Source organism: Ostrinia furnacalis, unplaced genomic scaffold (assembly GCF_004193835.3).
Source record: "Ostrinia furnacalis isolate ACB-3 unplaced genomic scaffold, ASM419383v2 OfSCF2804, whole genome shotgun sequence".
Taxonomy (NCBI): Eukaryota; Metazoa; Arthropoda; class Insecta; order Lepidoptera; family Crambidae; genus Ostrinia; species Ostrinia furnacalis.
The window spans coordinates 15,016-32,613 of NW_021133043.1; the positions used below are offsets into that span (position 1 = coordinate 15,016).

Here is a 17,598-nt window from a genome sequence, read left to right on the forward strand (position 1 = left end):
TGATCGACTAGCTGACCCGGCGAACTTCGAACCGGCTATGTTCAGTAGTTTCGGAGCCTATTCAATGCAAACGAATAATCAAATCTTTAGTTATTTTAAAAAATGGACTTGTTCTATGCGTCTTGAGCTCATCTACAACTGATATCAGTGTGACGTGCTAATTTTAGGACAGCCTGTATGAAAAAACAATATAATAAAAAAAAATGCAGACAAATGAAAACTGATGAAATTATTGGTTACTAGCGGCCGCCCGCGGCTTCGTACGCGTGGATCCCGTTTTACCCCCTTAGGGGTTGAATTTTGCAAAATCCCGTCTTAGTGAACACCTACGTTCTAAAAGGAACCCCCATGCAAAATTTGAAACTCCTAGCACTTGTAGTTTCTGAGATTTCATGATGAGTGAGTCAGTCAGCGACCTTTCTCTTTGACACTACTAATTGTACCTACACTGTGGTGTCATAGACATACCGTTTAATTGAGAGCTCTGCCTACGGGGGCATGACATCATAGACAATATTTTAACCTCAGTGACACAGGACAAAAACATAGAAGTAGTTTTTTTATACTCTATTCCCACCTCTCGTTGCCACCAATGCACCTTCTGTACCGTCCACTGCTGGACAAATGCCTTCCTCAAAGATTACCATTCCGACCGGTCCTGCGCCGCCTGCATCCAGGGACCTCCCGCGACCCTCACCAGATCGTTCATCCACCTCGGTCCACCTAACCTGGGTAGGGACATCCCCCATCCCCCACAACACCTTCCGGTCCGTGGTCGCCATTCGAGAGCTTTTCAAAGGTTCGAGACTACATTGATGACAATAATGCGTGGTCAGTTCAGCTGCACATATTTGATGTACTTGTATTTGGTTGTTCTTACCGTTAGATAATTACTGTTAAATAGTGGTGATTGAGTTTGTTCCGGCGTTTCTTCTCAGCACTTGCCATATTATGTTTGTGTCGAAGCGCTGGTAGGGCCCAAAGTAAAGTGCCCCATAAGGGCTACCTTTATTTTATTTACTACTAGCGGCCGCCCGCGACTTCGTACGCGTGAATCCCGTTTTACCCCCTTCATCTATCTTACGCGGTTTAGATTTTTTCATACAAATGTTTTTTCCCGCTAACTCCCGTTTCCGTGGGAATTTTGCAATATCCTGTTGTAACTAAGCTTTAAGTTTAGTAAGGTACCTGCATGCCAAATTTCAAGCGTCTAACTTAAGCGGTTTAGATTTTTCATACAAAAGGATTTTCCCGCTAATTCCCGTTCCCGTGGGAATTCCTAAGTATACTATAACCTGCCCAGGAGTATGAAGAATAATTGTACCAAGTTTCGTTAAAATCCGTCGAGTAGTTTTTGTTTCTATAAGGAACATACAGACAGACAGACAGACAGACAGACAGAAAAAAAATTTACTGATTGCATTTTTGGCATCAGTATCGAACACTAATCACCCCCTGATAGTTATTTTGAATATATATTTAATGTACAGAATTGACCTCTCTACAGATTTATTATAAGTATAGATATTTTGACGTTCATAAGTGCCACCAGTGCAGTAGTGGTCAAAATTGAATAAAATATGATTGATTTGATTTTAGATTTTTTTTATAACTAGAAAATTAATAGGCATAACTTTTCTCCGTAAGGGACATTTTTTTGCTCCGTTTGGTTGATGCTAGAGCTTCTTCTAAGTTGTACATAATAAACAATCTATAGTCTCAAACATAGACCCGGTATGGGCAGTGGGCACAGCAACATTGTGTTTTACAAATATTTATTTATTAATTCGGCATGCATATTAATGTTAAGAACTTCAGAAATATTGAAAAATCTTTATTTTAACTGAAAGTAGGTACCTACTTGGTGTCATATTTTAAAGATGTCAAATGTTAACGATGTCAATTTGCAATGACAATATTTTATTTAATATTAAGTTAGTAAACACTAGTTACCATCTTCTTACCTAAAGTTGTCGCCATAACAACAATATGACAGCCAGCAAATGTTGTGTTCCGGCAGTTGGAGGCAGGATAGCCAGTTCCTCTCTGTGGTTGAGGATTCCGGGTAAGCTCGCTTCCACCTTCGGCCTGATCATCACTTACCATCACAAGAGATGCAGGCCAAATAATCCGAGTTTCTTCAAGGTCAGAGTGAATAGGCACTTACAGGGCAGATAATTATGTACCATCCTTGACGGCATCTCACTTAACATCAGGTGTGATTGTGGTCAAATACCTGCCTCGTTCTGCATAAACAAAAACCAAACAAAGTCCCATTTTCAGCCATGAAATTAACCGGAAGTAAATCTAAACACCTATACCTGGGACAAATACGTAGGTCCAATTTCTGTAAATAATAATAAATTATAGGTCAATCGTCGAATCCAATTCGGCAGGGCAGTGTCATCGACCAGTCCTGCGACCTTCACCAGATCGTCGGCCCTGTCCATACTACGTCTTTCAGCCCGTGGTCTCCAGAACTTTTCTACCCAAAAGGCCATCAGTCCTACAACTATAGACAGGGCCGTCCATTGTCCAGCAGTCGACGTCATTTGGTTGAGACGAACGAAGTAGGACGTCCACCCATAAGGTGGACTGACGACCTCATAAAGGTAGCGGGAAGGCGCTGGATGCAGGCCGCTATCAACCGGCCTTTGTGGGAATCATTGGGGGAGGCCTATGTTCAGCAGTGGACGTCCTATGGCTGAAATAATGATGATGATGAACGGAATGATGAACCACGTGTACTTAACCATGTAACCGATTGCATCCGTCAGATCCGACTTTAACAAGATCGTTACCAGTTCGATCCCAGTGAGGACAAATGTTGATGTTCCGTTTATTGTAGTTTATTGAAGGTGATATTATTGCGCGTTTCACAGTTAACCCAAGCTTGTGTATTTGCAGTCTATTTGTTTACGTTACTATTCCCACCTCTCGTTCCCACAGCTGCAACTCCTGTGTAGCCAGGATCCACAGCTTGACCGCCAATAACCCAAGCAGTGAAGGTCAAGTTTGTCCCGGGGGAAAGTTAAACTGTCATTGGACCCGCAACGAAATTAATCAGAAGAACATAGGAGGAGTTCGAAGCTATTTGTTTAGAGTATTTTATAGTACAGTACCACTTTTCTGGTGGATGTCGTAAAAGGCGATTAAGGGATAAATATACGGACATCAGGCCTCCCCAACCCGTCTGGTCAGCGTGGGGAGTGTAGGACAAATCCTCCATTTGCCTCTGGTAAATTAGAGGGTCGTGACCCCATCATTTAATTTCCCGTGTGGAACGAAGCCGCAAGAAAAAAGTAAAATGAAGCACTTATTTTTATCTTTAAAAAATGTCCTTGTAAAAATGTACAACAGATACTAAACAATATTTTTTATTTCCTAGCGTTATAAAATAATAGGAACAAAAGAAAGTTGTTTATATTATTTTTATATTGATTTTCGCCTCCGCGTGGGGAGTGTAGGCCAAATCCTCCATTTGCCTCTGGTTTCAAATTAGAGACGTGCTCCTGCAGTGGAGACTAAAATTAAATGACCTGATGATGAAAATGATATCTTTATAAACATAATATACTCACGTCATTGCACTGGTGTGTGTACCTTGCGTATTTGTGTGCGGAAGTAGTGATGAGTGTTAAAGTTACACAATAATTAATTATAATTGAACACAGAGGTCATGTGACATTCCATAGTCACACTTTACTGATATATGGGTGTACTAGCTTTCCGCCCGCGGCTTCGCCCGCGTGGAATTTTGTCTGTCACAGAAAAACTTTATCGCGCGCGTCCCTGATTCAAAAACCGGGATAAAAACTATCCTATGTTCTTTCCCGGGACTCAAACTATCTCTATGCCAAATTTCATCAAAATCGGTTGCGAGGTTTAAGCGGGAAAGCGTAACAGACAGACAGACAGACAGACAGACAGAGTTACTTTCGCATTTATAATATTAGTTGGGATTCACAAACGTTACTTGAGGTGAAGCAGCAAATCGAACGCACAGCGTTGAATTGGTTGAGCTCTGTGATTGGTTCGTGTGTTACCCTGTGCGTCCACGCGCACTGTGAGACCTCATAGTAATGGTTGTGAATACGGACGATAGTACATTTCAAACTATTTAGGTAATAACTGTTTCTTCCATTAATTTTTTTCCAAAAGTTTCTTCCAAAAATCTTATCATCATCATCATTTCAGCCATAGGAGGTCCACTGCTGAACATAGGCCTCCCCCAATGATTTCCACAAAGGCTGGTTGGTAGCGACCTGCATCCAGCGCTGCTGCTTTTATGAGGTCGTCCGTCCACTTTGTGGGTGGACATCCTTGACAGAAAATAAAATAAAAGAAAATATCAAAAACCATTAGTTTCTTTTTTTCAGTTGGGTAAAACATAAACAACGATTCACGCTTGACACATTATTATCGTTCATCGCATTATCATAGTGATACACGCAAGTCCCAGGAGTTGAGGTGTGGTGTCGACACGTTTTAGGGTCCCGTAGGTGAACGAATAAACATAAGGTACCTAGCAGTCAAATTTTTAGAATAAATATTAGTACTAATAAGCTGAATATGCCTTAATCTATACTAATATTTAAATGCGAAAGTAACTCTGTCTGTCTATCTGTCTCACTTTCACGCTTAAACCACTGAACCGATTTTGATGAAATTTGGCATAGAGTTTGAGTCCCGGGAAAGGACATAGGATAGTTTTTATACCGGTTTTTGAAACAGGGACGCGCGCGATAAAGTTTTTCTGTGACAGACAAAATTCCACGCGGGCGAAGCCGCGGGCGGAAAGCTAGTAGTCTAATAAACCATAATAGTCCAGCAGCGATGGGGTTTCAGAACAGGGCCACGATTACGTTAATTTGTAACGTCTCCAATTCATTGGCGTTTCATCTCCAGTCGCTCTTCATTATTATTCCAGCTGATGTATAATTCGGTTTCACGGTAAAGTTCACGCGCTAACAAACACGAAACAACAGATTTAAGCACTTCCATTAAAAGCCCGAGCACCTTATTTTTTAAAATAATATTACTTAGGGCTGATTTTTCAATAGTCAGATATCTTTTAACATGGACCTATAAAAAAAGTCGGACGGATTCTCATCAACAAAATACTGTGACATTAGGATACACCAGCTTGCCTGTACGTACAGGCCGGCACGCACACATTCACACCCTGTTACACCACTTCGAGTGCAAACTTCACACAGTTGACACATTTAAGCAGCGAAAAAACAACACGAATACGACATGTCTTGTGTGATGAAATTGTGTAAAAACCGTTCTGTTCGAACAAAAAAAAATTAAGGAATCACATTTCACAGGCAAAATAATAATCCAATCACTTATTTCCCGACATTAAAATATTGAAATTAATTGAAATCAAACGTCATTCACTCGAAAAAATAATACGTCTAAGACCAGTGTTCTCAGTTATTTACGTGGGAAAATTACCCGAAATATGGGAAATTAATAATGATTTTAGGACTTTTTAGTTATGTATTACGCATACTATGGAAATAAAATAATTTATCATAATAATTGTGTTTTAATGGGATATATTTTCATAGGCAAATTTGATCCTTCCCAAAAATGTGGAACTGCGAAATTCAAATTTTCTTACATTGATTGCAAGTCAGTGTCAGGTTGTATGTTAAAAAAAATCTATCAGAGATAATAATAATATATTGATGATGCATAAGATTATGATTATAATGTACACAAGATTCGTAATTTGTAACTGCGTGAATTATTTTTGATCAACATTATGTACATACCCTGACACACTGACTTGCAAACAATGTAAGAAAATTTGAACATTGAAAATTTCGCGCCTACCTCAACGCATACACCTTTCATCCTTTTAAAATGGCACGGAATAATTCTGTCTACATTTCCAAGTAACATCTGCCGATCTATGATTTTCTTAAAATAAATAGGTAAAATGTTTTGGCTAACATGGCATCCCTAAATTCACTCACACAATAGACAAACGCCAAAATTTTGCGTCACAGTTTTGTTGTAGCGCGAGTTCCGTCCGCCTTTTTTTATAGGTCCATGTCTTTTAACTAAAGAATAACTTTGTCATTTTGACATATTTCCCATACTATAACTGTCAATGTGCCAAACTTATTCGTCAGTCAAAAGTTATCCGACGATTGAAAAATCAGCCCTAAAACAGCAAATATTCGTGAAGCGTTTGAGATAAAGTATCTGGCAGCTTTTATGTAAAGGCGCAGTTGCGATCCGTTTACGTTTCACGTCGTTTAAACTAGCTGTCAAAACGATACCGCGATACGGATTTGTCAAAAAGCTAATTTTCGTTCGTCGTCCAGACGCATTGCAATTGAAAATTTTAGCGCAAATAGGGCCCAGGTAGTCTTCAACTATTGAATTGACGTCCAAATGTTATATTAGATGTTTCTCTCGAATCCTGCGTAAAAGGTATACTATAGCATAATTTACTCAGGGATAGTGTGGCATTCTAACGATGAAAGAATTTATTTCTTTAATTAATTATATATGTATTTCGACGTATTCTTGCAACTCACGAAGGCGACTGAGCTTTACTTGTGTGTGTACGTGTACATGCACATAACGATAGTGTACCTAATGCCTATCAAAACTTTTAAAAAACGAACAGTAGCGAGCCACCACATAATAAGTAAAGCTCACTAATACCTACTTGAAACTTAATTTATCTCTTTAAAATTAAGTATAGTTAAAGATTCAGTAGTGGCAGCCCTTAACCACGAGTTTATTTTTACACCAGTCCTGTCCCTTCTATTATAATAAAGCCCTTTTAAGCAGGATTTCCTCTATCATGATGACGAATGACTGGGTGATAGATTGGCTCGAAATGTGCCAATGGCCGACGATGACCGAATTTCCAAGTGGTGGACCGTGAGAATCAGTCAATTCTTCATCTTAACGACACGACCTGAATGTGTTTTGGTTCATTGAATTTTCGGATAGTTCCAGTTTATTCTGTGACCTATTATTGATACCATTTGATATAGAGCTCATGAACCACTTTCAGGATCAGTAACCAGTTTTTCGATATCTTGTGTAGTTTAGAAATAATCGAATGAGATTACTTATTGTTTGGTTTCCACCCTGTAGATGCGGGCTGCGTTCCTTTTGACCTGATAGCAGACCGCAGAACGCATCATCATCATCACCATCATTTCAGCCACAGGACGTCCACTGCTGAACATAGGCCTCCCCCAATGACTTTCACATCGCACGGTTGGAAGCGGCATGCATCCAGCGCCTTCAGAACGCATCCTGGGTGGCAATACACTTGATGATTATTGTATGTCGGTCTTTATACATACATTTTGTATTGATGCGATCTTACTGTGCGGGCACGAGCAATAAACGCAAACCGCACCACTGACAGATTGTAAAAAAATATAAACGAAAAGTATTTTTTTAAGAAACTACAATCTGTCAGGTACGTTTTTGGTAGCAACACAAAAAATGATCGTCAATTGAGACAACGTTAAGATAAAATTACGTAATAAGTTTTTTGACACCAATCAATCATTTATTAAATGCGGAAATGAATTAAAAAATCGTTCCGATTTCCCATTTCAATTTAATTCGGAATATTTAATTGAAAATTAATGAACACTCCGTTTAAGATAAAAAATGATTTTGAAAATCGTTCCAAAATGTCCCACCTTAGTGTTTTTAATTTTGGGTTTTTTTTTGTAAATTCTATTATTATCGATCTCAATCGGTAAACTATTGTTTTTTATAGAATTTAACTCGATTAAACGATATAATCTACAGTTAATGCCGTTACCAGTCGAGCAGAAAGCATTCTTAGAAACACAAAAAAGTGAGAATCCGTAATATGTGTGTAATTAATAAGCGCAGAGCGTTTTCTGCTCTTATTAATAAATGATAATTTTAAAGAAAGTAAACGGGACTATTCTCACCTCTCGTTCCCACCGCTGCAACTCCTGTGTAACCAGGATCTCCAGCTTGACCGCCAATAACACCCAACTAATGAAGGATAATAAAAAAAGAAATAAAGGAACAAACAAATTAAAATTATTCAGTATCCAGAGTTGCCAGTAGCCCTGTATAATTACCTACCAAAACCTACCAAGTCATGAATTATTTGGTTATTGGTGAAAACCACACGAAATTCAATAGTTTTCTAGTAACTTTATCCCGAAGAAACTGACTCTACATTGTACTCATTTTGCTGTGGAAATCCTTGTCCAGCAGTGGACGTCCATTTGGCTGAAACGAACGAACACCCTGTATATGTACTGAATTATTTTATTTTTCATTCATTTTATCGACGACAAAGAATCCATTTCCCTATTGTTTTGTGTTTTAATGAAATTACAATGTCATTTTCATAATGTATTGTCACAAAGACAGTAATTATCTTTACCCGATGATAATCTTCATACATAAATATCCATTCGTTTTAATTGGAAATATTTAACCACTAAAATAAGTGAAGATCTAATTTTCTATTCTATTCTATTGGTTTGTACTCGTATACCAAAATGTAGGCTTGTTCAAATTGCTTTCTTTACCACACTTTTACCCGACTGCGCCAGAAGGAGGGTTATGTTTTTAACAACATATCAGTTGGAATTTTAAGTGGCGCAAGAAACTATAGTCTGATTTTTAATTCGACGGAATTTTGACATTTCAGAAGTGTTGCCAACATTGAAACATTCCCAATAAGAATGGAGAGCATTTTCACAAATTAAAAAATAATCCTTTCTTGAATTTAAGATTTTAATTGAAAAACTAAGACTTAAAAATGAACTGATCATTTCTAAATGGTTATAAATAATTTGAGTTTTTATTATCATATTTTTGAAGTTACAAAAAAAAGTCACCAAAGATTTTTGGTTATGACCAGAAATTATTTTCCCCTTTACAATGTATGTAATCTTTTTCCTTAAGATATTTTCATCATCATCATCATTTCAGCCACAGGACGTCCACTGCTGAACATAGGCCTCCCCCAACGATTTCCATAATGACCGGTTGGTAGCGGCCTGCATCCAGCGCCTTCCTGCTACCTTTATGAGGTTGTTAGTCCACCTTATGCAATGTGGACGTCCCAAGATATTTCATCTTAGTAATTTAAATGTATTGAACCTAAATATTTATTTTTATCAAGTAGTTTAACAATGACATAATATTACCTTTATTAATTGCTTCCGCTATTAATTGATAGCAAACATTAATTAACAATATTCTAGAAATGTGTCAATCATAATATTTATATAAGATCCCTTGTCTTGTGAGTTGTACCACACATTTCTTACTGCGGCCAGTAGGTGCGTGTCTCCATAGCAGTACTCACGTTGCTACGACTCGGTACCAGATCGCGATAAGAAAAAGTTTCAAAAATTTGTTTTTATCTAAATTAAAAAATCCAAATTTTGTAGTAACGTGTCCGGATTTAATTTATTTTATATTTGTGACGATATAAAAGTGAAAATTGTGGTGTTGTGTTTAAAACTGCTGATTATTGATCAAAAGGTAATTTTATTTACATATTTATTGTATTATTTATTTATTTATCTATACCTGTAAGGGTAGAGTTTGGTTTATTAACTTAAAAAGTTTTTTTTCTGTTTATCCCAGGATAAAAATTATCCTGTTAGGTATCCTTGAGAGAGTCTTGGTAGAGTCTCACTTAAGAATATTAATACAATAGATATTTTGTTATAAAGTTTTATATTTTATATCAATTAATAATTTGAGGTGAAGCTCCAATTGTCTCTTCGTAAAAATAATCCCATCAAAAACAATACTTGTCAAAAAAACCAAGTCTCGCAACTCAGTTGTTCTACGGTAAAAAGTTGTGAGATCCATGTAATACCAAGTCCAGGCCAGGAAATCTTTAACGTTTTACATAAATTATTGACTTGGCCATCGCACTAAATAATTTAATTTACACGTGTTTTCATGCGATGGCCAAGTCAATATATTTATGTAAAACGTTAAAGATTTCCTGGCCTGGACTTGGTATTACATGGATCTCACAACTTTTTACCGTAGAACAACTGAGTTGCGAGACTTGGTTTTTTTGACAAGTATTGTTTTTGATGGGATTTCATTTCTTTTTGTATTTTGTAGACAGCAGTTATGTATCTAGAAAACTGGACCGAAATTGAAAAATTTTACTCGACTTGGCGGTTGCACTACCGTGCCCCCAAATATTTTAGTTTTTCCTTGATTCATACACCAAACACTACTTATATTCCAAATTTGAAGCTTCTAGGTCTGCTAGAAGTGCCTTAGAGTTTTGATGATCGGTGAGTCAGTGAGTGAGTCAGTGAGTGAGTGAGTCAGTCAGTGAGTGACAAAATTAAGTAACTTTGACCCGTTATAATTCTTAAACTACTGGTTCAAATTGAATGAAATTTTAAATATACCGTGTCTTTACAATGCCTGCATAGCTAATGAAAATTCAGCCTTCTAGTTTTATCCACAACGAAGTTACAGGCGGTCGAAAATGGCCTGAATTGCTTCGAGAAATCCAAACATTCAATCATTCCAAAATCATTTGAAATCTCATCTGAGGATGTTAAAAAATTTTGAACTTTAAATTAGTTTTAATTAAACAAATTAACAAATACATTTTTTAATTGTTTACAAAGTCTGTGTTTTCAAATATAGCCAATTATATTAATACTAGCTTTCCGCCCGCGGCTTCGTGCGCGTGGACTACATTATCTACATATTTCACAGAACGCTATTTTTTCCAAAATAAAATTTAGCCTATGTTACTCGTGGATAATGTAGCTTTCGAATGGTGAAAGAATTTTTAAAAACGGTCCAGTAGTTTTTGAGCCTATTCATTACAACCAAACAAACAAAGTTTTCCTCTTTATAATATTAGTGTAGATAATATTTGTGTAGATAACATAAAAGTTACATTAGCCAGGATGGAAAGTATAAAAACTTATGTTATAAAGTTATTTTTATTATACTACATTTTTAAAATACATTTCCTCGTTAAGTTATTTATTTATAAAATCATTTTTATTTATAATTGGTATGTAATGTAATAATTCGTTTCGAAATAATTGTCCAGTCAACAAGACCTCTAGTTTAAGACCCTCTGCTATTGGTAGAGAGGTCAAGTTATATTTCAGGATCTTTAATACTATTTTAAATAACATTTTCGTTAGATTTTATTTTAAGTAATATGCTATCAAATAACATCTAGGGAAGAAAAATTCGCTTCGTGGTTTTCGAGTAAATATTATGTAACACTTTCAGACTGATTACATTACTGAAATTAATTTGTCACAGATGGTCAGCCTAATGTTACAGCCTATATGTTATTCTGGGTCATAAATAATAATACTATAAAGTTTCATCAAAATCCGTTAAGTAGGTTTTGCGTGAAAGAGTCACAAACATCCAGACATCCAAATTTTCGCATTTATAATATTAGTAAGACGGATGATTTATTTTATGATAAAAGGAAGGTACTTAATACAATTTCCCAAAACACCATAATTTTAAAAATTTAATTAAATATTATTGGAAACTCCGTTTAAGACGAGCTTCTTTTATTATTATTTTAGTTCGTAGATATAAAATATTTAAAACCAATTTTTAAAATAAATAGTGACAGCTATTGAACTACTTCTACTTGAAGGAACTCCTCCTATGTTCTGATTAATTTCGTTGCGGGTCCAATGAAAGTTTAACTTTCCCCCGGGTCAAACTTGACCTTCACTGGTTGTATTGGCGGTCAAGCTGTAGATCCTGGCTACACAGGAGTTGCAGCGGTGGGAACGAGAGGTGGGAATATTGATACTGGAATTACAATTTAGAAACTTATTAATATTGAAGACAAATTAACAATTTAAAGTTTCAGTTAAGATTTTACTTTCGTTTCTTCTCAGCACCAGCCCATATGTTGTCTCGAAGTGGTGGTAGGGCAAGCTATATTGGGACGTGTATAAATGCCCCGGAAAGTGCCTATATGTATACTAAGAAATTTATTTTTTATCTTATCGAGGCATTTTATCGGTATTAGACGATAAACAATACCACCAGCTCGCACTAAGCGTTTCGACGACTCGTTTATAATGCGAACAGCTAGGGACTGGAATTCGCTGATTGCTGCTGTATTTCCTGAACACTATATTCCGGGCGTTTTCAAGGCGAGAGTGAATAGGCACTTACAGGGCAGATATGTACCATCCTAGACTGCATCTCACTTAACACCAGCTGCGATTGCGGTCAAATACCTGCCTTGTCTAGCATAAAAAAAAATGTTACTTACAAGTTACTTTACCTTTCATAGGCCCTACCAGTTGTCATCAGGTCATTTAGTCTCCACTGCATGAGCATGACCCTATAACTTACCAGAGGCAAATGGAGGATTTGGTCTAAACTCCCCACGCTGGCCAGACGGGTTGGGGAGCCCTGATATCCGCATATTTGTCCCTTAGTCACCTCTTTTCGACCAAACTATTATCCGAGAATAACTCCGGGTATAACTGGCCCATTGACAGTTTCAGTATGAAATGGAAATGTGTCAAAAGAGTCAAAACTGACGATTTATTCTGAGATTAATATTTACTCTTGTTTGGTCGTATCCACCCTTAGCGTAATAAAGAAGAAAGAAAGAAAGAGAGAAAGAGTGCCTTAATTTTCTACTCTGCCGAAATCGCACGACATGTTCAACAGTGTAGCAAGACTAGCAAGTCTAAAATCGATGTATTTGCATAGAGTTAAATAATGTTAAAGAAGCTATCGTAAGCAAAATTCTGGCTCAATTTTGGAAAGAAATAAATAATAATAAATAAATCTTTGGACACTTTTCACACAACGCCAGCTAGCCCCAAAGTAAGCAACTTAATGCTTGTGTTATGGGTGCTAGCTTAACGGATATACTACTTATATACTTTTTTTTTTTAAATACATACATATTATGCATAGTAACACCCAGACCCGTCACAGAAATTAAAATTCATCATTTCAATTTCTGCCCGGCCGGGAATCGAACCCGGGACCTCTCGGCATAGTAGTCCGTTCTGAACCGCTACACCAAACGGCCGAAAAATAAAACTAAAGTTCACTGCAGCGTAAAACATTTCCGTCGTCTAACCAAACTATTAAACATGCAGCGCTAGATCGCTTACACAGTATAGTTTCTATGTCAAAATTGCACAAAATTAAGGTGTACGGATGGCAGTACAGTTCAATAGATCGAGTGTTCGAATGCATTAGGCATAGTTCGTTCGTTTCAGCCGAATGACGTCCACTGCTGGACAAAGGCCTCCCCCAAGGATTTCCACAACGACCGGTCCTGCATCGCCTGCATCGTCGGTCCACCTAGTGAGGGGCCTGCATTATACAAATATCAGTATTTTTGTGGCAACCCTACGTCAGTAAGTTCAAGAGAATACAGCGTCTGCCATTGAACCAACTAGTGAAAGTCGGACTACTTCTGCCTTATTTGTGGAGAGAGCTGCGGTATTCCGCCGCCATAAAGCGTACAGGCACATCTTCAATTTTACAAAAACATAATATTTCAAAATAATAATTTGATAACAAAAAATTAAAAACGACTTAATTGATTTAATTATTATTTTTATTTATTTAATTTTTGTCTGATGTATTTTAGTTGAGCACAATTAAGTTTAAACTATATTGACAACAATATTTTCCAACAATTACTAAAAGTTATTATAGGTATTTTTATTTTCTTTACTTGGAAAACAAACAGCTTTTTAATTTTTTTACCCGACTGGACCAGAACGAGGGTTATTTTAATATATTAAAAGTTGTATTTACATTGGCCTTAAAGTTGTATTTTCATTTAACTAATTCCAGAATGTTCTTAAAATTTGAAAATAACAATATTCAAAACCATTTTTTCATTTTTAAATAATTTATACCATTACACAATACCATTGCGCTTACATAATTTATGATATTGTCTTTTTTGATTGACAACATAATCAATGATCTTTACGATTAATGACTGATGATGTAAAATTTACGCAAAAGTGGCCAACTACGCCTTTTACTGATCTCAAAAATGATGAAATTAGATTTTTGAAAAAATCTAGTTGTGCCTTTTTTCAATAAGGCGACGATTCTGTTGTTGAATAGTGACCTTGAATCAGTTCAATGTCGATTTAAATGTGTCACAGGACAGGAAATAGCAAATCAAACTAACGGGCCTTATTACAAAAAGTTAAACACACGTTGAACATTGGTTTAAAATGACTTTTGCATACTGTGACTTGAAAAAGACTTGAATATTTCCCATTTTTGAAACATTTTTCTTTACTGCTCCGCCCCTATTGGCTGTAGGGTGATGTTTTTAGCAAAGCCTTCTTCGATAAATGGGCTATCCAATACAACAATATTTTTTCAAATCGGACCAATAGTTCCTGAAATTAGCGATATAAAATCAAACGAACAAAAAACTTCAGCTTTTTTTTGGGAATTCAGATATTGTTCCTGTAGGAAAGTTGTTCCATTTGATCATCCTATCATTGTCATCATCATGATTTCAGCCAAAGGACGTCCACTGCTGAACACAGGCCTCCCCCAATATTTTAAAATCAAATCAAATCAAATCATTATTTCACACCCGGTAGCGTGCATCCAGCGCCTTCCTGCTACCTCTATGTCGTCGGTCCACCTTACGCACTCTTTAATGCATCAACAAAAAATAACAGTACACCAATGATTACGCATGCGTCGGTATATCTGACATCAATTCACGCAGAGAAAGTGTCACGCGAGTGTTAAACACGTGACTCAGTGTGTGTGAGTCAGTAGTAGTACTTTCAATGTCTTTGGTGTTAAGCATCAGTGATTAGGATCGTGCATTCCTGAAATACCACCTGTCTCAGAGCTCGGGTTTGATTCCCAGCGGGGGCATTTTCCGCTCGGTTTGGTTGGTGGTAGAGCTTGTTCTAATTCTGTTTGACTAGCTACGATCATTAACTTCGAATTGTAACTTCGAACTCCAATATGTTCTTTTGATTAATTTTGTTGCGGGTCCAATGACAGATTAACTTTCCCCCGGGACAAACTTGACCCTCACTGATTGGGTTTTTATTGGCGGTCAAGCTGTAGATCCTGGCTACACAGGAGTTGCAGCGGTGGGAACGAGAGGTGGGAATAGTCCCGTATGTGTATCTAGCATAACGAAAGTCTAAACTTAACAACTCGAATCCCAGCAGGGGCTTTTTTGTGCAGGTTGGTGGATAAGTGTGTCCCCAATTGCCATAACAACAATGTTAACAGCATTGTTGTGTTCCGGTAGTTAGAGGTATCAGGTAAGATAGCCAGTTCCTCTGTGGTTGAATATTCCGGGTGTAAGAGTATTCTGTAATTTGTATCAAGTCCCGTAAACCCCTCGTAGTAAGCTAAACATGCTTGTGTTACGATTGGGTTCACCACAATTATTTATACAGGGTGTTAGGTAAATCGGTATATGAGCCGACACTAGCCCATGTTAACATGGGCATATAAATGGTATGGTGAAGTCAGAAATTTGATATAATCATTTTAATTTTTTAAATTTTCATACAAAATAAATTTTATAAAATCCGATTTTATGAAAATTTAAATACTAATTAAAGTGAAGATATCAATTTTCTGACTTCACCATACCATTTATATGCCCATCATAACATGGGCTAGTGTCGGCTCATATACCCATTTACCTAACACCCTGTATAGTCCAGCGGCGGGGTTCGAACTAGCGTTCCTCGGATCTCGAGTCGGCCAGTCCGACACCGACATCATTGTATTGTCGCTTTTTGAACTATTTCACTTCGTGAAGCGATTAAGAAAACTTACTGTACCTAGCTTAGAAGAAGTAGTATGGGAAAGTCACTAGGTAGACCGAAGATCTGGTGAAGGTCGCAGGAAGAATCGTTTCATCCACGAAGACGCGCCCCACAAATTTTTGGTCGAGGGAAGCGCGGTGTGCGGGGAGTTTGATCCGAGCAATCCGAGCGTCATTATTAGCGATGTTTCCTGGGTAAAAAAGCAAGAGTTTTAATTAGTCCGTCAGTTAGCTTATCAAAAACTACTCGCTACGTATTTTTCACTTTTTGAAACTAATGAAAATGTAAAGAGATAAGGCGTGCCAAAGTTCTAAAGAAAAGGCTCGTGACGTCAGTGAGTGCGTAAAAGTGCTGCACTTTGTGACGTCGCGCGGAACTTCAACGCACTATAACTTTGTAATTATTTGTTTGATTGACAATTAAAAATATGTGTCCAATACTTTTTTATATTAAAATTGACGGCCTAAAAAATGTTTTTAGGAAACTAGCCTATTGTAGTGTGCGTGTGCACTCATGGATAATTTAGCATATTAACATTAGCGGAAGTGTGGTGGAGCGCGTTTTGGTGGATGAAACGACCTATACCTGGATGCGGGCAGCGCAGGACCAGTCGTTGCAGGCCTTTGTCCAGCAGTGGACGTCATTTGGCTGAAACGAAGTACCTAGCTTGTGGTCTAGTTTCCCTAGACTAGCAACAGTGTCATAATACCTATTTAGTTTTATAGGGCAGCCTGGCAGGTCGCCAAAATGTAGCCTCAGGACAGCGTTTTGTTTGTAAAGTTGATATGTTTATCTTTGCAACCATTCGAATAGACTTTTTGACGTAATTTTTTGGTAATTCGGCCAGTGGGCTGAGTGTGAGTTTATATCAAACGTCCACTAGTGAGCGCGTTAGAAAAATATATGAAAATTTTAGTCCTTGAAAGTTTCCGCTAGGGGCACTGTACAATCCGTCATTCTTAATGTATTTTTTACGCGCTCACTAGTGAGGGCGTTTGATGTATACTCACACTCAGCCCTCAGATAAACTATAGAATAGAATAGAATACCTTTATTCAGCATTAACATTTATGTGCATACATGTACAGAGGTTAAATATTACTGAGCCATGCTGAAAAGGCGCCCGCTCAGCGAAAATCGTGACATGACACACACAAGTCGTCAAGTCACGAAGCTGGTTTTCAGCGGGTACCAACATGGGGGTTATTACGCCAATTAAGAGCCCTTTTGACAGTGACGGCTTATCAATATATAGTTCCAAAATACTTAACTGTCCTATCCATGACATGGACAGTGGGGCGCCACCGTCATACCAGAATTGCATTGAACTATGCAACGAATATAGTCCTATTAACCCTTCCTTGCGCATCATTACTTTTTTTTTTATATCCACAACGAGGAAGCTCTTGGCCTGTACTCACTTGATGGTAAGTGACGATCAGGCCGAAGGTGGAAGCGAGCTTCACCTGGAATCCTCAACCACGGAGGAACTGGCTATCTTACCTCTAACTGCCGGAACACAACAATGCTGTTAACATTGTTAGCTAGCCAGGCGGACTTAGAACAAGCCCTACCACCAACCAAACCGAACGGAAAAATCTGCCCCCACTGGGAATCGAACCCGGAACCAGTGGCGTAGCGTGGCTTTTCGCCGCCCGGGGCCGTCCGGAAATCCGCCGCCCTTTATTTTAATTGTAAATATTTTAAAGTTTAAATATTATATTAAATGGACTTCAGGTACACTATATTCACCTTATTTGTT

General features: G+C 37.6%; 1 protein-coding gene across 2 annotated transcripts in view; it reads left to right on the top strand.

Annotated features, from left to right (window-relative positions):
* The window catches only part of LOC114356418 (putative fatty acyl-CoA reductase CG5065), a 58,543-nt gene that overhangs the window by 1,879 nt on the left and 39,066 nt on the right, over nucleotides 1–17,598 (top strand). The window contains exon 1 of one of the 2 annotated variants that reach the window (XM_028309581.1): nucleotides 9,319–9,534. The exons of the other annotated variant lie outside the window; for it this stretch is intronic. The gene's annotated coding sequence lies outside the window, so the exon portion shown is untranslated. Of the gene's footprint in view, nucleotides 1–9,318; nucleotides 9,535–17,598 lie in introns of those variants that run through there. 2 annotated transcript variants of the gene reach the window in all.